The following is an 18,192-nucleotide window of genomic DNA, read 5'->3' as shown; positions in this document are numbered from 1 at the left end:
GAGGCAGAAGTAAGACTCAAACCTATGTCTTCCACCGCTAAAGCCAGTCATCTTTCTACTACAAAGAACCTGTGCTCTGTAACAAGTGTTATTTGCTTGCATTTTCTTTATTTCTTTACTTTTTAAAAACCTTTTTAGCAGTGTTCCTTCTGGGAATTTTAAACTACATTTCAGCATTGCTCAGCTTTCATAGAAAAACTCTGTTCTGTGGAAGCTATGGAGCTATTTAAGGCTTAGAGGATTTCCCATAGCGAAGTACCACCAACTGGGTGGCTTGCACTCCAGAAACTTACTGTCTCACAGTTCTGGAGGTTGGAAGTCCAAGACCAAAGTGTTGACAGAGTTGGCTCCTTCTGAGGGCTGTGAGGAAAGGGTCTGTTCCAGGCCTCTCTCCTTGGCTTGTAGATGGCCGGGTTAATGTTCACACGCAGTGTTCTATGTGTGAGTCTCTGTGTTCAAATGCCTCCTTTTGTAAGGACATTAGTCATATTGGATTGGGGGCCAACTCGACTGCAGCATGACCTTATCTTAACTAATTACATCTGCAATGACCCTATCTTCAAATAAGGTCACTTTCTGAGATACTGGGACTGAGGAGTCCAACATATGTTTCTTGGAAGACACAATGCAACTCATAGCAGAAAGTATCCTAGAAATCACTATAAAATGAACATTACTATAAAACGCCATTATCCCCCTTTTTTCCTACCTAATACGTTTGCTCACAAGACAAGAATGCACTTAAACATTGTTAATATGTATGTTTGAGCGTGTGCATGGATATGCACATATAGCAGAAAGAAGGGGTAATTAACTAAGGCAACAAGGCACCATGACCTACCAGACTCACACGCTGGGTGATGAGATTAAAAAAATATCAGTAGCAATACTCGTTTTTCTACTCTTATTCTCTTTTTCTTTATTTTTCTTTTCTTTTCTTTTTTTTTTTTTTGAGACGGAGTGTTGTTCTGTTGCCCAGGCTGGAGTGCAGTGGCACGGTCTCGGCTCAGTGCAAGCTCCATCTTCTGAGTTCACGTCGTTCTCCTGCCTCAGCCTCCCAAATAGCTGGTACTACAGGCACCCACCATCACACCCAGCTAATTTTTTGTATTTTTAGTAGAGATGGGGTTTCACCGTGTTAGCCAGGATGGTCTCAATCTCCTGACCTCGTGATCCGCCCGCCTTGACCTCCCAAAGTGCTGGGATTACAGGCGTGAGCTACTGCGCCCAGCCTCCAGTTTTATTCTCAAATGCCATCTAAAAAAAAAAGAATCTGAAGATGGCAATTCAGACAGAACTGTTCACTGTCAATGCAGAAATGTATGCCTCCCAGAAGTATGCGCATGTTACAGTGGATCCCCCTGAACAGGGGATGATGGTTAGCACACAGGAATGCATTATTAATGATGAAATTGCAGGCTTCACCAAATAAATACTACAGGAAATATTTGGGTGGGGGAGGGCAGTCTTCCCAGCTTTCTGGAATAATGGAGTCTGCCTGACCACAAAAGGCCCCCACCCCATTCCTCCCTCAAATCTGGCTTTGCTTCTGGGGAGAGAGGCTTTCCCCACCCAATTATGTTCCATGCTTCCAGTTAGACTGCCAGGCAAACATTCCCTCGGGCACTGGCCTTCTCCAATTTCCAAAGAGAAAACACTTTCAACTGTCAGAAAGATGAACTTGACTCTGTCAATTGTGAAAAATAAATCATAGTTCTATTTGGGAGTTTTTTGGACAATATAAATGTACAAATTTATCATCAAGAAAGAAAATAAAACACAAGTGTGCTTCCCCCACCCACCTCCTGCCTCCTTATTGTTCCCCAAACATCTTCTCAGTGCACAGCTCTAGTGCCGGCCATGACCAAACCCAATTCAGCGTGCCCGGACTCATCGCTCCTGGTGAGTTTCCGGGAACCACAGTAGTATACATTTTTTAAAAATCACAGTGCTTGGCCGGGCGCGGTGGCTCACGCCTGTAATCCCAGCACTTTGGGAGGCCGAGGCGGGCGGATCACAAGGTCAAGGGATCGAGACCACGGCGAAACCCCGTCTCTACTAAAAATACAAAAAATTAGCTGGGCGCGGTTGCGGGCACCTGTAGTCCCAGCTACTCGGGAGGCTGAGGCAGGAGAATGGCGGGAACCCGGGAGGCGGAGCTTGCAGTGAGCCGAGATCCTGCCACTGCCCTCCAGCCAGGGGGACAGAGCGACACTCAGTCTCAAAAAAAAAAAAAAAAAAAATCACAGTGCTTGTGATTGGCTGCTCCAGTCACACCTGCTATCTGGAGTTGTACACATTGTTAAGACGGTGTGGCCCTATAACCTTCAGGAACAATCTAGCGCAGGTGCTACCAGCAGAGCCCATCTCTGGGGCTCAGTGGAATTACAATGACCTGCAGAAGTGTGCACCAGGGGCCTCTAATCAGGTCAGAGCTGATTGCCCCATAGCCTAGAAACATGTTGTAAAGATATGTCGCAGACACATCGGAGAGCCCATTCCTAGGCAGTGAAGGGGCTGTCTGTTCTGCCTACAGCTTTAACAGACAAGGCCCAGGGCTGGGTCTCACAGGTTCTCTAGGCAAGTACCTGCAGCTCCTCTAAGAGGTTCACGTCTCACTGCTAAGTTGTGTCACTTGGGCCACTTGCAGAAGAAAGTTCAGTTAGTAATTTTCAGCCCACCCTAAACATCACCATGAAGTCCATGGGGATCTCCCATAGGTAATGGAAGGGGGATGGCCTGAACCCTGACCTCAGTAAGTGGGACAAACACGAGGGTCTTTTCTCCCCTCTTTTCTCTTTATTATGCTCCTGTTCTGCAGATACACAGCCAGAACTCACAGGAGGGTTTGACTCTGTTTTTTTAAGTATAAGATACCAAATGAGACTCAGCTGAGCCAGTCTAATGCCGACAGTATCTCCAGACCGTGAGACCAGGCTGGGGCCCAGATTAGCAAGCCTCACAGACTCCACACCAAAGGCCTGGGAAATGCTCTCTTCCCTGATCTCAGGGGACATGACCTTCTTTTCATTCCTGTGGTCACAAATAGATATAAGGCTATTAACCTTATTAGGCCTAAGATGTGTCCAGCTTGGAAGAGATATGCAAAGAGCTCTGAGATTTCTTCAGCATCGGCTGACCTGCAAATCCCAGGATGCCATTTTTAAAGGGGTCTGTCTGTGGCTATTTGTGGCAAAGGTTGAGATAATTTCAAATAGCACTAGATACTAAAAAAGGAAGTGATGGCGTGGTTTAAGCCTGGACACAGGTTGAAGAATAGCCCAAGTGCAGTCTCTCTGTGGCACTGACTACTTCTGCCTGCTGTTGAGGAATTTGTCAACTGCCATTCACCTGCCATTTTTCTGGGAACTCAGGGCCGTCACAGGTGCTGGGCAGAAACAGGTAAGACCTCAGTAACCATGGCAGAGGTCCTAGCAGCCTCTCTCAGCCTTTCTCCACCTGCCAGGGGTTCTGGCAGAGAATTAAGCTCCTACAGAAAATTATTTGAGTGACTATTTTTTTTTTCAGTATTCCCAGAATATTCCATGGCTAGTGCTACTCTAGAGACCTAGGAAAGACATGAATACACTAGATACCTGAGGGCATCGGGGCTTAATTGTGCCAGGGAATCCCAGGTGAGAAAGATGTGTTGTGTAACTTGATTGCCAAGTTTTCCAGTGGCTCTACTACTTCGACCCCTTCAATGACAAGAAACTGCAGAGACAACCTTCTGGCTTCTGTGCACTGGTGGGTTGTACTAATGCCCCACCTGGGGAGTGGAAGCAGGTACATGTGAAAAGACATTTGGACCTGTAACTTGCTGGGACACTCCTGTTTCTAGATAAGCATCCAGCTCCCATTTGGCCACTGAGAGACATGCTGAAGGAGTGAGCTGTGCTTAGCTCAGCTTTGTGTGGGTGCTTTTTCATTCCAGGGCGTATGCCCAGTTATCAATGGCTTTTTCCAGGTGCGGTGTCTCCCTAATCCCATCACTTTAGCCTGCATTGCTAGTCTCTGTGTTCCAGTCCACAACAGGTTCTCATTGGCACATCTGGCTCTAGGGGTGCTAGACCACAATAATCCACTATTCCCAAGCCACAGCTTCATGCACTGAATAACACTCTGACTTAAAGAGCTGGAGATGTCGATTTTGCTTCTTTCTGACAATGAAGATTAGTTCTTGCGAAAGTTAACATTTCATCTCATGGAATACAGAGAAACGGGGAGGACAATTTAGCAATAATGCATCTGGGTGGGTAAGGATCAAGTTAATCTCTTGCTAAGCCTAGGAGAGATTTGGGTGGGGGAAGGGCAGGAAAGAGACCAAAATGTACATTCAGGAGTAAAAAAAAGTCAAAGGGAAAATGTAGCCTGTCAGCTGTCAGTATAAAAACTATGTGGATTATCTTTCTCCAATTGTAAAGGTCAGTATTACTTCTCTAAATTACATAATGTGCAAAAGTAAAACTCATTTTAGTCAGAGAGGGTAGGATAAGACTTGCCCTTGGGTAGTAGTGTCATCATAGGCAATACAGGATGCCCGTTAAATTGGAATTTCAGAAAAAGAACAATTTTTTAGCGTCACCTTAAGTATGTCCCATGTAGTATTTGGGACACACTTATACCAAAACTAACTGTTATTTATTTGAAATTCCAGTTTAACAGGGTGTGCTGTATTCTTTTTCTTTTGGTTCAATCTAGCAACTTAGCTCAGAGGGCAGACAACAACGAGTGACGGGGACTTGTCCCGCCTGAGTGTCTACCGCCAGTTTGCCTGTCATGGAGCTTGCCTGCATTATTTAACACGTCTATGCTTCCATTCATTCATGTGAAAAATGAAACAAGGGTACTGCCAGGTGGCCATGGACATAGATATGTCCAGGATCTGGTTTCAAAGCAGTTCAAAAAAAAAAGAAATCAGTCATCAAATACAAGGTTGAAGGCCAGAGACCCAATTCCCATATTTGGAGGAGAGGGTAATCTGGATGGATCTGCAGTGATCTTTTTTTTTTTTTTTTTCTTTGAGACGGAGTGCAGTGGCATGATCTTGGCTCACTGCAACCTCTACCGCCCGGGTTAAGTGATTCTCCTGCCTCAACCTCCTGAATAGCTGGGACTACAGGCGCCCGCCACCACGCCCGGCTAATTTTTTCTATTTTTAGTAGAGAGAGAGTTTCACCATGTTAGCCAGGATGGCCTTGATCTCCTGACCTCGTGATCCACCCGCCTCGGCCTCCCAAAGTGCTGGGATTACAGGTGTGAGCCACTGTGCCAGCCCGCAGTGATCTTAATGTGCTGATGGATCACCTGTGACTCTCCTCTGAGGAACTCCACGCCCTAGGTTGGTAGGACCCACAGACCATGTCTACAGCCAGGGCTGGGGGTCCAGGATTCAAATCCATTCTCCTCACTAAGCAAACCTTCTTGAAATTGCTGAATCATGCAGTGGGACAGAGCTGGCAGTTGTGTATCTGTCTGGGACTGAGGACCTTCAGAAAATAAAGCTTATTTTAAGGGGAGACTCGGACACAGTGAGCTTGACTCTGTAAGGAACCTTTACTTCTAGAAGGGAAGAAGAATTCTGAGAACATCGAATGGCTACTTGGATTTCATCGCTGGCCCAGGGTCTGAGAGTTGGAGAGTTAATAATAAAAAGTGCTGGAAAGTGCTGTCCTCCCTATGCCTCCCCACCCCCACAGAAAAAGGGCACAAGTAGCACCTTCAGGACTATTCTTGCTGAGAGTGGCACAAAGGGGAGAGTGGCATTCGCCGTGAGCTCCCCAGAGTCCTCCAGTGCCCACACGGCATGGCAGCCCACAGTGATCCTAGGGAGAACATCTTTCTCCTCTTCGTGTTGCTCTCTGTATGCAGGGGCTCAAGTGTAGGAGCCAAAGGGGCCTGACAGAGACAGGGGAGTCCAGCAAACTTCAGCCCCTGCAGAGCAGCCGTAGTTCCCAGGGAGTGCCAGGGAGTGCGGAGGTGCCTGTTAGACAAAGCAGTGCTGACCGAGCATGGTGCCAGCACCTGGGACAACTTTAGGATGACAGGCAGTGCCCTTGACTGCAGAGTCAGCACCAAGGACTGGATGTGGTACACATGTCCCCAGCTCTCCAGGGGAGCCTGAGCCTGCCCCACGCACAACACGTGAGTGAGTGGATGAAGGAATGCTTGACTTGAGTGATGCTCACACAAGGAGCATAAAGCATCCAGCTACGGAGCTGAGACACAGGGAAATAGATGAGGCCAATTTTTTTTCTTTTTTCTTTTTTCTTTTGTCTGTAATTTCTAAACTGTGGCTAAAGAAAATGCCAGTATTTGGTTTAATTCCCATCTGGCACCTTTTTCAGTGGTAAATTGATTTCAGTCTTTTTTTTTAAAGTCTCATCACGAAGTTTCTATAGTTAGGTATAATTCATCAAGGTTTAGAATTAGCCCAAATTTCTCTAAATCCTTCTTTATTTTTTCACACAAGGCTTCATGATTGTTGGTTTGGAACATTAAGATGCAAATGATAGAGGAAGCGTTACACATTTAAATGTGCAGGGTTGTGTGGCATTAAGCTGTTCTGGAAAAGAACCACAATCCTCCTCCGGTTTGTTAAGATGGAAAAAATGAGAGAGTGGTGAAAAGGGAGGAAATGTTAGATTTATCTCGATTCACGCTTTGTAGGTCAAGGCGAAAGAAAAAACTATAAGCTTTTCAAGACCTAATCACTGACAGACATGCCTAGCAAACATCCCGACTTACTCAGCCCAAGCAGAAAGACCGTGGAGGGATTGGAGACAAGAATGGCCTGTTTCCCACTGACGCCTTAAGCTGAGGTCTCACTGGCCCATCCTTCACTTTCCCTTGGAGAGTTGGTGTGCGTTCCTAACAGAGTGTGTGTTTGTGACAAGAGAAGGAGTAATGACATCGTGACAGAGGCCAGGCAGTTCCAAATGTGTTCTCCCCAAGGTGTCCCCCTGCCCAATGTCCATTGTGACTTTGCTCACATCTTCCTCCCTTTTCCTACCTTTCCTCAGTGTCTCTCTCCCTCTTCCCTCTCTCCCTCCTCTTCCCCCTCCTATTCCCCTTCCTCCTCCTTCCTCCTCCATCCTTTTCCCTTTTCCCCCCTCTCCTCCCCTCCCTTTTCTTCTCTCCCTCTTCCCTTCTCCTCTTTCTCCCCATCATGCTCCCCAATCCCCTTCCCCTCCCTCTCCTTTTTCTCTCCTCCCCCCACCCCTCTCTATCATCTTCCTCCTTTCCCCTCCCTCCTCTTCTGGCTCTCCTTCTTCTTTTCTCCTTCCCTCCTTCTTCTCTTTTTCTCCCTCATTTCTCCCCCTTCCCCTCCCTCCCATCTCCCTCTCTTTCCTCTTCTCCTCTTCCTCCTCCGGTCTTCACTTGCCTGTCCCACAGTGGCTAAGCCGCCCTGCCCTCTGACCCAAAGCTCCAGCTCCACCTCCTCCCATCCTGATCCTCCCTGCCAGAGCCACACACGCATTTGCCCCTGGGCTTGGTGCTGGCTTCTCTGAAATCCACCCACCTTGGGAAGGATGAGTCATGTGTTCTTGGGCCTCGGGGCCTTTGAACATGAGCTGTAAAGAAGGATGAGTGTTTCCCTTTGACTTTGAGCCAAGCTCAGTGGGGAGAAGCGCTTCACCTGTAACGTGCTTGACTTGCCTGGCAAAAGGGCAGCAGGAACCCTGCCCTGCTCTGCCCACCTAAGCCCAGTGGAAGGAAGGAGGGCAAGTCTTTTCTCATGTGGCTGCCCTGGCCTGAGGACATTGCTGGTAGTCTCGTCAGCCCTTCCTGGTCTGTCTCTTTGAGTGGAGAGAGGAATGGCCTAAAGTCGGGAGGCTGAAATGGAGGAAGCTTTGGTGATGCCACAGAGGCAGTGTGGTTCAGTAAACCCGGGGTGCTGGCATTGCCATTGTGTAGCCGTGGGCGAGACACCTAACCTCCCTGAGGGCCAGCCCCTCCTTGTCAGGTGGGGTTACGAAGCTCCCCTGTTGAGCGAAGCTTTCCTGTTGAGCATTGTTGGGGTAAGGACATCAGATGTAGTAGAGCAGGAAGAGGCGCTGTCTCTTTTCTTGTGGAGACTTCTCAAATGAATGATTTCCACTTACCTATTGACAAAGGGGTTTACCAGAAAGTCGAAAGGGGGCTAGGACCCAGATCTTTCATTTTCTGGTTTCCTCCTCTCTGGGGGCACTGGGCTTTCATGAATAAGCTCTCCTGCAGGCTCTGTCACCGGAGAGGCTATTTCTGCTCCTGGATGGTTGCAGGCCCCATGACTGCCTGGTGTACAGTTCTCCCTGGGCTTTCCTGTTCTCTATCCATTTCAAAATTCGCAACTTTTGCCCCCACAGCTAACAAGTTCCCTCTCCTCCTTTGCTGGGTGTGTCTTACTCACATTTCTGAGAGGCTGTCTCTGCCTGTCACTGTGCCATGGTATCAGCACCCAGTCAGGGGCAAAACCCCAGCCAAGCCAGCACTGGAAGAAGGGAGGGGTCCTGAGACATGGCTGCCTTGGCCAACTGTTCAGCAGATGCTGTGGGAGGCCCCTTCTCCCCAGCAGGCCCGGGGGCAGTCAGTGATTGGCAACTCTACTCACAAGGCAGAGGGACTGAAACCAGAACCACAGAGAAGGCAAGCAGCCTGCTTAGAGACCAGGGAAAAGCCTGCACTTTGCTTCTATTGCATCTCAAGTGTCATAAGAGCACATGGCTTCTCCAAGTCCTCTGAGCCAGTGGAGGGACTGAGCTAACATTATGATGTCCCTAGATGAGTAGTCTGTGGCAATTTGTGCTTTTTTATTTGGCAATAATATTTAACAAGACATTTGGGTCAGTGGGATCAATTAGACCACACTAGAACTAACTAGAAGTGCTACATTTGATTATAAACTCCTGAAAGGGTACTTATGGTGGCCAGAGTTATTTTTGTGCACAGGACTTTAAAGAGGGGAACCCTTTGTTCAACAGGGGTGCATACTGAGCACAGACAACTTGTTGGGGCACTAGGTGCTGTTGCAGGGGAGGCAGAGATCCCCTCCAACCTCCTTAAACTTTTATGAGGGCTCCTTGGCTGGATCTAGAAACCAAATTGACACCAGGCAGATTAACAAGAGAAAAACATACAAATTGTATGAGTTTTCCATGTGCATGGAGATCTTCACAAGAGAGTAAAGTCTGAAGAAGTGGCCAAAGCCAGATATTTTTGGACTCTTTAGACAAAGAATGACAATTTTAAGAAGTGACAGGAGAAAGAAAATCGGGCGAGGGCAGTAAATTTTCTAGGAGAGTCATTAGGAGAGATACGGGGCGGGTGGAGGAGTGTAAAACAGATGGGAGATAAGGGTTACTCTGTAATATACGTTCATTCAGGTCCATTCCAGCCCCCACTTCCCAGTCTCTGGTGATAAGGGCTATTTTCACATGCTAATATGGCAATGGTATCCCCCCACCCCTAAGCAGAGAAATCCTTATCCTTTCTGAATGCAGGAAGAGACAAGTCAGCTGGCCCTTTCCGGAACTATAATTTCTCCAGTGTTTTCAGCTCTAAATCATCAATCCAGCATATTTTTGGATGACACGTCCTTCACTCCTTCCCTATCCAGCATGATTATAAAATACACTCCTGTGTCCTTCGGGGGTTTCAGATTCAGCTGGGGAGACAGAAAATCAGGAGAATTCTTCCAAGAAAGACTATTCTGCATAATATAGCAAGTAGAAGTTGGAGATCTAGGGACAGCATGAGAGGGTGGGGAGAGGAGCAGAGGTGAGAGAGAGATAATGTGTGAGCCATCAAGATGCCAGCGAGCTGAGCACTGCAGTGTGGGCCCAGCCCCCAGGCCTTGCTGAAGCCTACTAATCTCATGGATTTTTGCATGAGGGATTTTTGTTGTTGATGTGTGGCGGTGGTGGTTGGCAACACAAGGTGTTCATCTGGTGTGTTATAGAAACAGCAAGGGGAAGGAAGGTCCAAGAGGCAGATGGAGCCACCTCACTTCCCACCCCACCTGCTATGATTTGAACATTTGTCCCCTCCAAAACCCATGTTGAAATTTAATCCTCCATGAGTATTGAGAGGTGAGGTCTTTAGAAGGTGACTGGGTCATGAGGGCTGTGCCTACATGAATAGATTAATGGGTTAATGGATTACTGGGCTATCATGGGAGTGGGACCAGTGGCTTTCTAAGAAGAGGAAGAGGCCGGGCACGGTGGCTCACGCCTGTAATCCCAGCACTTTGGGAGGCCGAGGCAGGTGGATCACAAGGTCAGGAGATCGAGACCATCCTGGCTAACATGGTGAAACCCCGTCTCTACTAAAAATACAAAAAATTAGCTGGGCGTGGTGGCGGGCGCCTGTAATCCCAGCTACTAGGGAGGCTGAGGCAGGAAAATGGCATGAACCCGGGAGGTGGAGCTTGCAGTGAGCTGAGATCACGCCACTGCACTCCAACCTGGGCGACAGAGCAAGACTCCATCTCAAAAAAAAGAAAAAAGAAAAAAAGAAGAAGAGGAAGAAAGACCCAAACCAACATGCTCAGCCCCCTCCCATGTGATGCCCTGCGCCACCTCAGAGTGCCACAGGATCCCCACCAGCAAGAAGGTTCTTACCAGATGCAACCCCTTGACCCTGGACTTCTCAGCCTCCATAATTGTAGCAAATGAATTTCTTCCCTGTATAAATTACCCAGTTTTAACTATTCTTTTATAAGCATCAGAAAGCAAACTAAAACACCACCTACCCTGAGCTCAGAAGTTGGGAGAAATTGTTGGTAGTATTTTGACATTCACCAAATGTGAAATTTAGGGTGCACAACAAGGATTATAGATTAGAAAAGAACTAATTACGGAGTTACGTACATAGGATACAGCCTCAACACCCTATCTTTGGGTCATACGTTGTTCTTACAGAGACCTTACGACCTAGCACATCAGTTGGCCCAAATATCAGTAGAAGCCTTATTAAGCACTCATGAATTGGTTTACGTGATTTATTTCATTGAATCATCACAGCAACATTGTGCAGTATGTATTGTTATTAACTGCTCCCCACTGCCCCTCTGCCCTATTTTACCGATGTGGGGTGTGAGGTGCAAGGAAGTTGGATGGTGCCACAGAGCCCGCAGTTGGTCACTGGTGGAGATGAGCGCCAACACAGGCATAGTGAGTCCAGAATGAACATTCCTCACCTGCACCGCCCACTGCCTCTTTATATGGCCCTGTCATCACATGACACAGACCAAGCTGTGCTGCAGAACCGGCCCTGTCTTTCCCTCCAACCATTGGCAAAGAATCCAATCTGACATTCTGACATTGCCCAGTCGTCACGGTGTCCCCACACCAAGGAGAGTACCGTGCCCAAAGGAGCTCAGCAACTTGTTGCAGGGGTGAGGTTAGCAGGTAGCTTTTAACTACTCTCCGAAAAGTTTCCAGGCAAGAGGCTTTGTACCCCAGCACACCCAGGTCTTTACCATAAACCACTGACAGCACACACTGTGTCTGAGATGCTGCATCTGAGATTCTCCAGAGGAAAGGGCATTGGTTATCTGCACGAGGTGTCAGGCCGTGGAAGTAAGATTTCTATTTTATCATGATGTCTTTTAAGATAAAAAGTCCAGGAATGCCTGTCTCAAATCCTATTGGAAAAAAAAAAAGGCAAGACATAAATACATTTCAATAGGGAAAGGAAACCTCCAGGAACAGTTATGGAGAAGCCCTGTCATGTTATATGCTCCCTATGATGACTGCCCATGGGTACTGATTTTGTAACATAAAGTAGAATGTATCCCCAGTGTTTCTCCTTCTGAAGGGAGCAGACCTTTACAGCCAGTATCACACAGAGAGAAGCCTTGGTTCACAGCAGCCCATGTGTGTGTCTCATGTTTTTGAGCCAAGCCACACCACGGCCCCCAGAGTCCTCGTGTCCTGCACAGCTGAAGGAGCTGGAGTTGGCACAGCTGAGGGTACAGGTGAAGCCTCACCTGGCAAGACCAGCCCTCTATTCATTTTCTGCCTCATGTGTGAAGTAGGAGGGGGACATTGGTCATGCTGGCCTCATAGACTTGGGTCTACAGCCAGTTAACAGCTGTTCCCTTGAGAACCCACTCACCCAGAAGGAATAGCTCAGTCTGAGCATCAGCCTTCTGGTGCCCTAGCTTGTTTGTTCCCCTCCCCAGCTCCGAGTGGTGTTCAAGAGAGAGGAAAATGAGAAGCTGTTAAGCATTTGGGGAAAAGGCATAGAGCCATCAGACTAGGGGCAAGGAGAACCATCAGACTAGGGGACTAGGGATAGGGGTAAAGAGAGCTATCAGACGAGGTACAGGAAGAGTCATTAGACCACAGGGAGAGCCATCAGACTATTTTAGCTCAGTGTACAGATGACCTCACTCTTAGATTATTCCAGCATATAGAAATAAGAACTTATCAGATGGCCACTAAGATGTAGTATATCTCTTTAGGAAAGTCAGCTCTAAGTAGATAAATCTAGAAGTCAATTGAAAATATGATTTGATTTTTAAAAACTGCGCTTGGACATAATCTTTAAGGAGATATTTGAAACAGGTCATTCTATATACTATTAGTTCTTCCACGCCACTCTGTATCATGAAATGACAGAGAGCCTGAAAGAGACACCTCTATGAAAAGGTGCAGGCCCCAGGAAAACCCATGAAATCTAGGTGTAGGCAAATATCTGTGTCTATGCCTATATATGCACATATTTATATATAAAAGAGAATAAGTTTATGGGATTTAAAACTTAAAAAATACTAGTCTAGACAATTGAACTACACAAAGAGACAGAAAGTGTCTCTCAATTTTTCACAAATTTCTCCTTAAATTATTTAAGCTCAGCATCTCTGACTATGACTATGAGTCAAAATACCAGCTTGGTGCAAATTTCTTTGATGCAGGTTGGGAATCATCCTATGAGGCAATATCTGTGAAGCTCTACAAATTCCCCCTAAATCAAATATACTTATTTATTGATAATATTCGCAGGAAATGAAATTCTTCTCAAAACCAAAAGTGACTGGTGTTTCCTGTGTACCCAGCTGCTGTATATCCATTCTTCAGAGTATCTTCATCCAGATTACATTAAGAAGTTGTCTCCAAACCCATCAACCATTCCCCACTAACTGTGTTTCATGAGTTCCAGAATTTGAGGAGAATCAGTGGGATACCATTTGCGTCATTTGCAAAGGCAGCACGCTTTGACCACCTCTGCTCCAGGCCTTCACCGGAAGCCATGAGACACCCTTCTTTCTCCAGTGGAATGGAACATAACTATCGCACTTGGCTTTCCATCCCCTTCCTCATCCAATCCCTGCCCCTGCCCACCTGATTGTCCGGGACACAGAGTTGTCGAGGAACCCTGCCCCTCCTTGAGTGTGTGTGACAGGATAAGAGAATGTAGCTTTTGCCTGGGAAGTGTCTGGAGCACTCAGTGGCTTCCTTTAGCACTTGGCAGTGTTAGGTATCACAGTGACGAGTCAGAGAAATGGCCTGTGTGATGGAAGCCACTCTCATGCATGTGCCTATCTCTGTTAGAGATCAGGGCATGCTTGAGTTAGAGATCAAGGGCTACGCAATGCCGGGAAGTATATAGCAGATACAAAGCAGGAAGGATATATTGGATACCAAGCCATCAGTGAGGCAGCTGTTGTGGGCAGGTGAAGCCATCATCAAAATTCAGAATAACTAGGAGACTTGCAGTTTGGGTTTTTTGTTTTCATTTTTAATTATTTTTGTAGAGACAGGGTCTTGCTTTGTTGCCTAGTCTGGTCTCAAACTCCTCAGTTCAAGCAATCCTCCTGCTTCAGCCTCCCAAAATACTTGGATTTACAGATGTAAGCCACCATGTCCAGCTGACTTCCAGTTTTGTGTAACTGTTTTGAAACAACTGTGTGGGCATTCGTTATTAGGATTGGTTTGTTGCTTTGTTTTTCCAGACTATCTTCTCACCTTCAATTATACCTTCCAACTAAGTCTCTTTCCAAGAACCAAGAGATTTCCAAGCCATCTCTTGAAGGGATCAACTTTTTCTTACAAAGATGGAGGGAACTGTTATTGGTGTCATCTTGCATGTATCACAGCCCCAGCCCTGGAGGAGAATGTGCCAACAGGACACTGTTACGAGGCAGAGTCTGCCTGATCAACTCCTCACTATGACCAGCTGCCTTACTCCTTCAAATTTATTTCTAGAGGAATTTGAAAGTCGACATGCTGGGAAATGGCATGATTAATCCCTCTTCAGTCCCAGCCTGCCTGACTAACCCTACCTCCAGCTACACCCCCAGTCCCTCCATACTCTGGTCAGATTCATTCCCACCTCCTTGCATCTTTTTATAATATTTCTTTCCCCTTCTCCTGGAATATCTGTTCTTCATCTTCTGCCCATTTTTCAGGGCCCAAGGGAAGGCCAGCTTCCACTTGCATACATTCCTCAGCTTCTCTGGTCTACCGACATGCTGCTCTCAACTCCATGAACACCTATGCTCTGCGTTACTCATTCTTGTACTTCATTATGGGCAGCCCTGCAGGCTTTGACTTCTTTTTTGTCCATTTGAACATCTACAACTGAGAAGGGACACTGAGGAAGCCCTGGACAAATATCTATCTGAATTCTTTTTGAGTTAATGGAAATCATCTACAGGTCTTGTCTGTACAAATGGTCTGTAGGCAAAGTGAATACCAGAGTTGTACATTCTTGAAGGCAAAGTTTCTGTCTGCTTCATCTTTGAAACTCCCAGAGTATCTAGTCTTGACTCAAGAGTCAGTTGACATTGCGTATAATTTAATACTTACCATCATTGATTTCAATACTTAACTGAAACTCAACCTTGAGAATTTCCTCTTCAACAGAACAAATCCCATTTCAGATTCCTCATTTAGTGCCTCATCTGAAATATGGGGATGATAATGCTACTTAACCTCATAGAGTTTTAGAGTGGATTACATAAATTCTACATGTAAAATACTCAGTAAAATGCAAGGCATGGCACAAAGTAAGTAATCAATTTAACTAGTATTATTGTTATTCCTTCTGATTCTTGGTTGACTTCTTATAACAAACTACCTGCCTAATCTCCCTGTTTCATATTTCTATGCAACTGAGGATTTTTTGTTTGTCTTTTGCTTTATTTTTTATAAATTTTAGGCTCAAGCAATCCTGCTACATCAGCCTGCTCAGTAGCTGGGATTGCAGGCACGAGTCATAGTGCCCACAACTGAAGTTTGATTGTGCGTTATCTAAGTCAATAAAAGGACATGCATACTGTATTAGTCCATTCTCACACTGCTATGAAGACATACCTGAGACTGAGTAATTTATAAAGAAAGGAGGTGTAATCAGCTCACAGTTCTGTGGACTGTACAGGCATCTCCTTCTGGGGAGACCTCAGGAAACATACAGTCATGAAGGAATGCAAAGGAAAAGCAAGGACATCCTCACTGGCCAACAGGAGAGAGTGGTGGGAGGTGCTACACACTTTCAAGCAACCAGATCTCGTGACAACTCTATCACGAGAGAGCACTAGGGGGATGGTGATAAACCATTAGAAACCACCCACGTGATCCAATCACCTCCCACCAGGCCCCACCTCCAACACTGGAAATTACAATTCAACCTGAGATTTGGGTGGGGACACAGAGCCAAACAGTGTCACATAATTTAGAAATTTTGGGTTTAATCATTCTTCTGGGAGTGTTTAAAAATGGAAGTTTTGAGAGTGTATCAGATCTCTGAAGACCAGAGAGCTTAGTGGGATCTTTGAGGGTGTTCAGATGCAAGTGTTCTTTATTTACTTGGCTTAAGAACCTAAGCCTTTGATTCTTGGACAGCCTGTAGATCCTTTAAGTTGTGAATGGTACTCTTACTCCTACTGTCATCATCAAATATGGTGTCCTGTCTTCTGAACTTCCTGTCACGAGGCAGCATGGCTTGGTAATTTTAAGCTGTATTTTGGCACCAGCTGGCCATTCCATTTTGTTCCCTTCGAGTAGAGCTAGAGAATAAGAATATTGCTCTTTGATGGACAATTATCATTTGTTCAGACACATTCAACTACATGACTCTGAGGAAAAATTGAGGCCACGTTCAAAACAAGGACAATTATCTCACTGTTGGATTGGATGTAATAGACCCAGTGGGAGTCTTAGGCCTGAGTAATTTAATACAGGGCTCTTCATTGGGACATTTTATATTTGAAGGCAGACAGACATAGACGTAGACACATCTATGAATGGACAAAGGCCATTGACTGAGGGATGTGGTTTCTCCAATTGCCTTTCTGGATAACTTGCTTTGGATCTCTAGAGCCCTGGAGCACACACTTGTAAAACCGAGGCCGACTGCTCAGGTGTCACCCTTCACCGAGGTTGATATGTGGAAGGACAGGGAGGAGCAGGAGCCCTGTGGAAAAAGGAGAGCCGAGAAGACATAATTACATAGGAATTCCTCTTTAAAAAACAAAATTATTTTCTGTGTTTGAATGTTTATAATCCTTGTTTACCCCACATAGAGTTTAGTAAAAGAGGAAACGGATCCATACGAAGTCCTGATTTCCACGTCCCAACCTCAGCCACATCAGTCCTAATTTGCTGGTGAGGAAGGGCCATGAATAATGAAGCTGGCCAGCCCTTGCTTAGGTCTCAAGCTGGATTCCCAGATAGAAAGAAAGGGGAAAGAGGGAGCTGAACCAAGGATGGACTGCGGGCTTTCTAATGGTCTTGTTGCCTACAGGATTAGGCTCTGCCACCTAACCTGAGTGTTTCTTTTTAATTACTGTGGGACCGTGGTGAGAGCAATGCTGTGTTGTTCTATGGCTGCTGAGGCGACCGCGGCTCCCTGTGGGGTGAGGAGAGGCAGGAGACAGGTGGAAGGGGCTGGCCAGCTGTGCCCATGCAGCTGGAGCTTTGGTTGTCCTTTGAAAAACTCCTGCAGCATCTTCAGAATAGAATACGATACTGAGAACTCCTGGCTGAGTTGGAAACACTGGATCAGGGTATCTGGATACAGGGAAGAGCCTGCATCATTGGGGTCTTGGAAAGGATCTTGCCTGGGAAAGGGGTAGTGGATGAATAGTGTATAGTTCACCCAAAGTCCAAGTCAGCTGGAACCCGCTCTGGGGTGAGAATGCTGGTGATGGTTAATAACTAGCAAAGTCCCAGAGGATGACACCATCTGCAGCTGAGCTGATGAATTAAAGTCTAAGCAGTAGTGTCAGGGGCTGGAGAGAACATTCTGCAAATGAGGCTGATAGGGAAGCATACTAAGGGAATACACCTTTCTTGTTATAATTGCTCCACTCTCAAAGGCATTCCAGTCCAAGCCTGCTTGGCTGTCACAGCTTAGAGAACCAAGGGCAGAGCGGAGCAGTGCAGACTGTAGTCTCTGAGTCTTCTCCTGACACAGCTAGAAGCAGGAGAATTTCTTTCCACCTTGGGCCTGTCAGTCAAGACTGGGGTGGGTTTCTGATTTTGCCTTGTAAAAGCGACATGACTTTGGAAGAGACTACTTAACCTCTCTGGGCCTCATTCTTATTTCCAAAATTGGGGTAATGATATCTGCCTCGCAGGATTGTTGGGAGATTCATGTGAGATGTGTGTAATACAATCAAAGCTATTTTGGTTTCAAAAAAACAGGGCTCCCACGTTTAGGCAAAATGGGGGATATTGTATAAGGATGCTAGAGGATGTTATAAAAACTATTTGAAGGAAGGCAGTGTGCCCCTTCACATGGGGGAATAATATAAAATATAATTTAATTATTTTTCTTTTATTATTTTATTTTTAATAAAGGATATTTTATTTATAAATTATTTTAATTTATTCTGTCCCAGAACCGGCAGCTTGCATGCTACAAGGAAATTTCTCTTCATTTCTTACCTCTGTGCTTGGAGGTTTTAGCCTTTTTCTGGAGACTGACTTCTTCCACGTGTCAGAGACCAAAGCCAGTGACAACTCCCAACTTTCGTATCTCCTGTTTTAACAACAGAGAGAACTGGTTCTGCTCCCAAAAACCTTAGGGAAGACATCCTACTGGCCCATCTGTGTTTATGTGACCAATTCTTTCCCAACTACCTGTGGCTAAGGGAACAGGACCTGTAAAGTGTGACTGCTCTTACAGGAACCACATGGTGCAGTTGGAGGGGGACGATATCCCAGAAGATGGTGGGTGGACAGATAATAGTGTCCCACCCAG

General features: G+C 46.1%; 1 long non-coding RNA gene across 1 annotated transcript; it reads right to left on the bottom strand.

Moving 5' to 3' along the window:
* Positions 1–14,830: 14,830 nt before the first annotated feature.
* On the bottom strand, positions 14,831–17,960 carry LOC117076344. Its single transcript, XR_004434338.1, has 3 exons — positions 17,877–17,960; positions 16,323–16,401; positions 14,831–14,890 (listed from the first exon to the last, which is right to left on the bottom strand). It is a non-coding gene; the product is annotated as an uncharacterized LOC117076344 (long non-coding RNA).
* Between the last annotated feature and the right edge of the window lie 232 nt (positions 17,961–18,192).

This window comes from Trachypithecus francoisi, unplaced genomic scaffold, assembly GCF_009764315.1.
Source record: "Trachypithecus francoisi isolate TF-2019V2 unplaced genomic scaffold, Tfra_2.0 Lachesis_group5, whole genome shotgun sequence".
NCBI lineage: Eukaryota > Metazoa > Chordata > Mammalia > Primates > Cercopithecidae > Trachypithecus > Trachypithecus francoisi.
The sequence above is the reverse complement of the archived record's forward strand: the minus strand, read 5'-3'. Positions and strand labels throughout refer to the sequence as shown.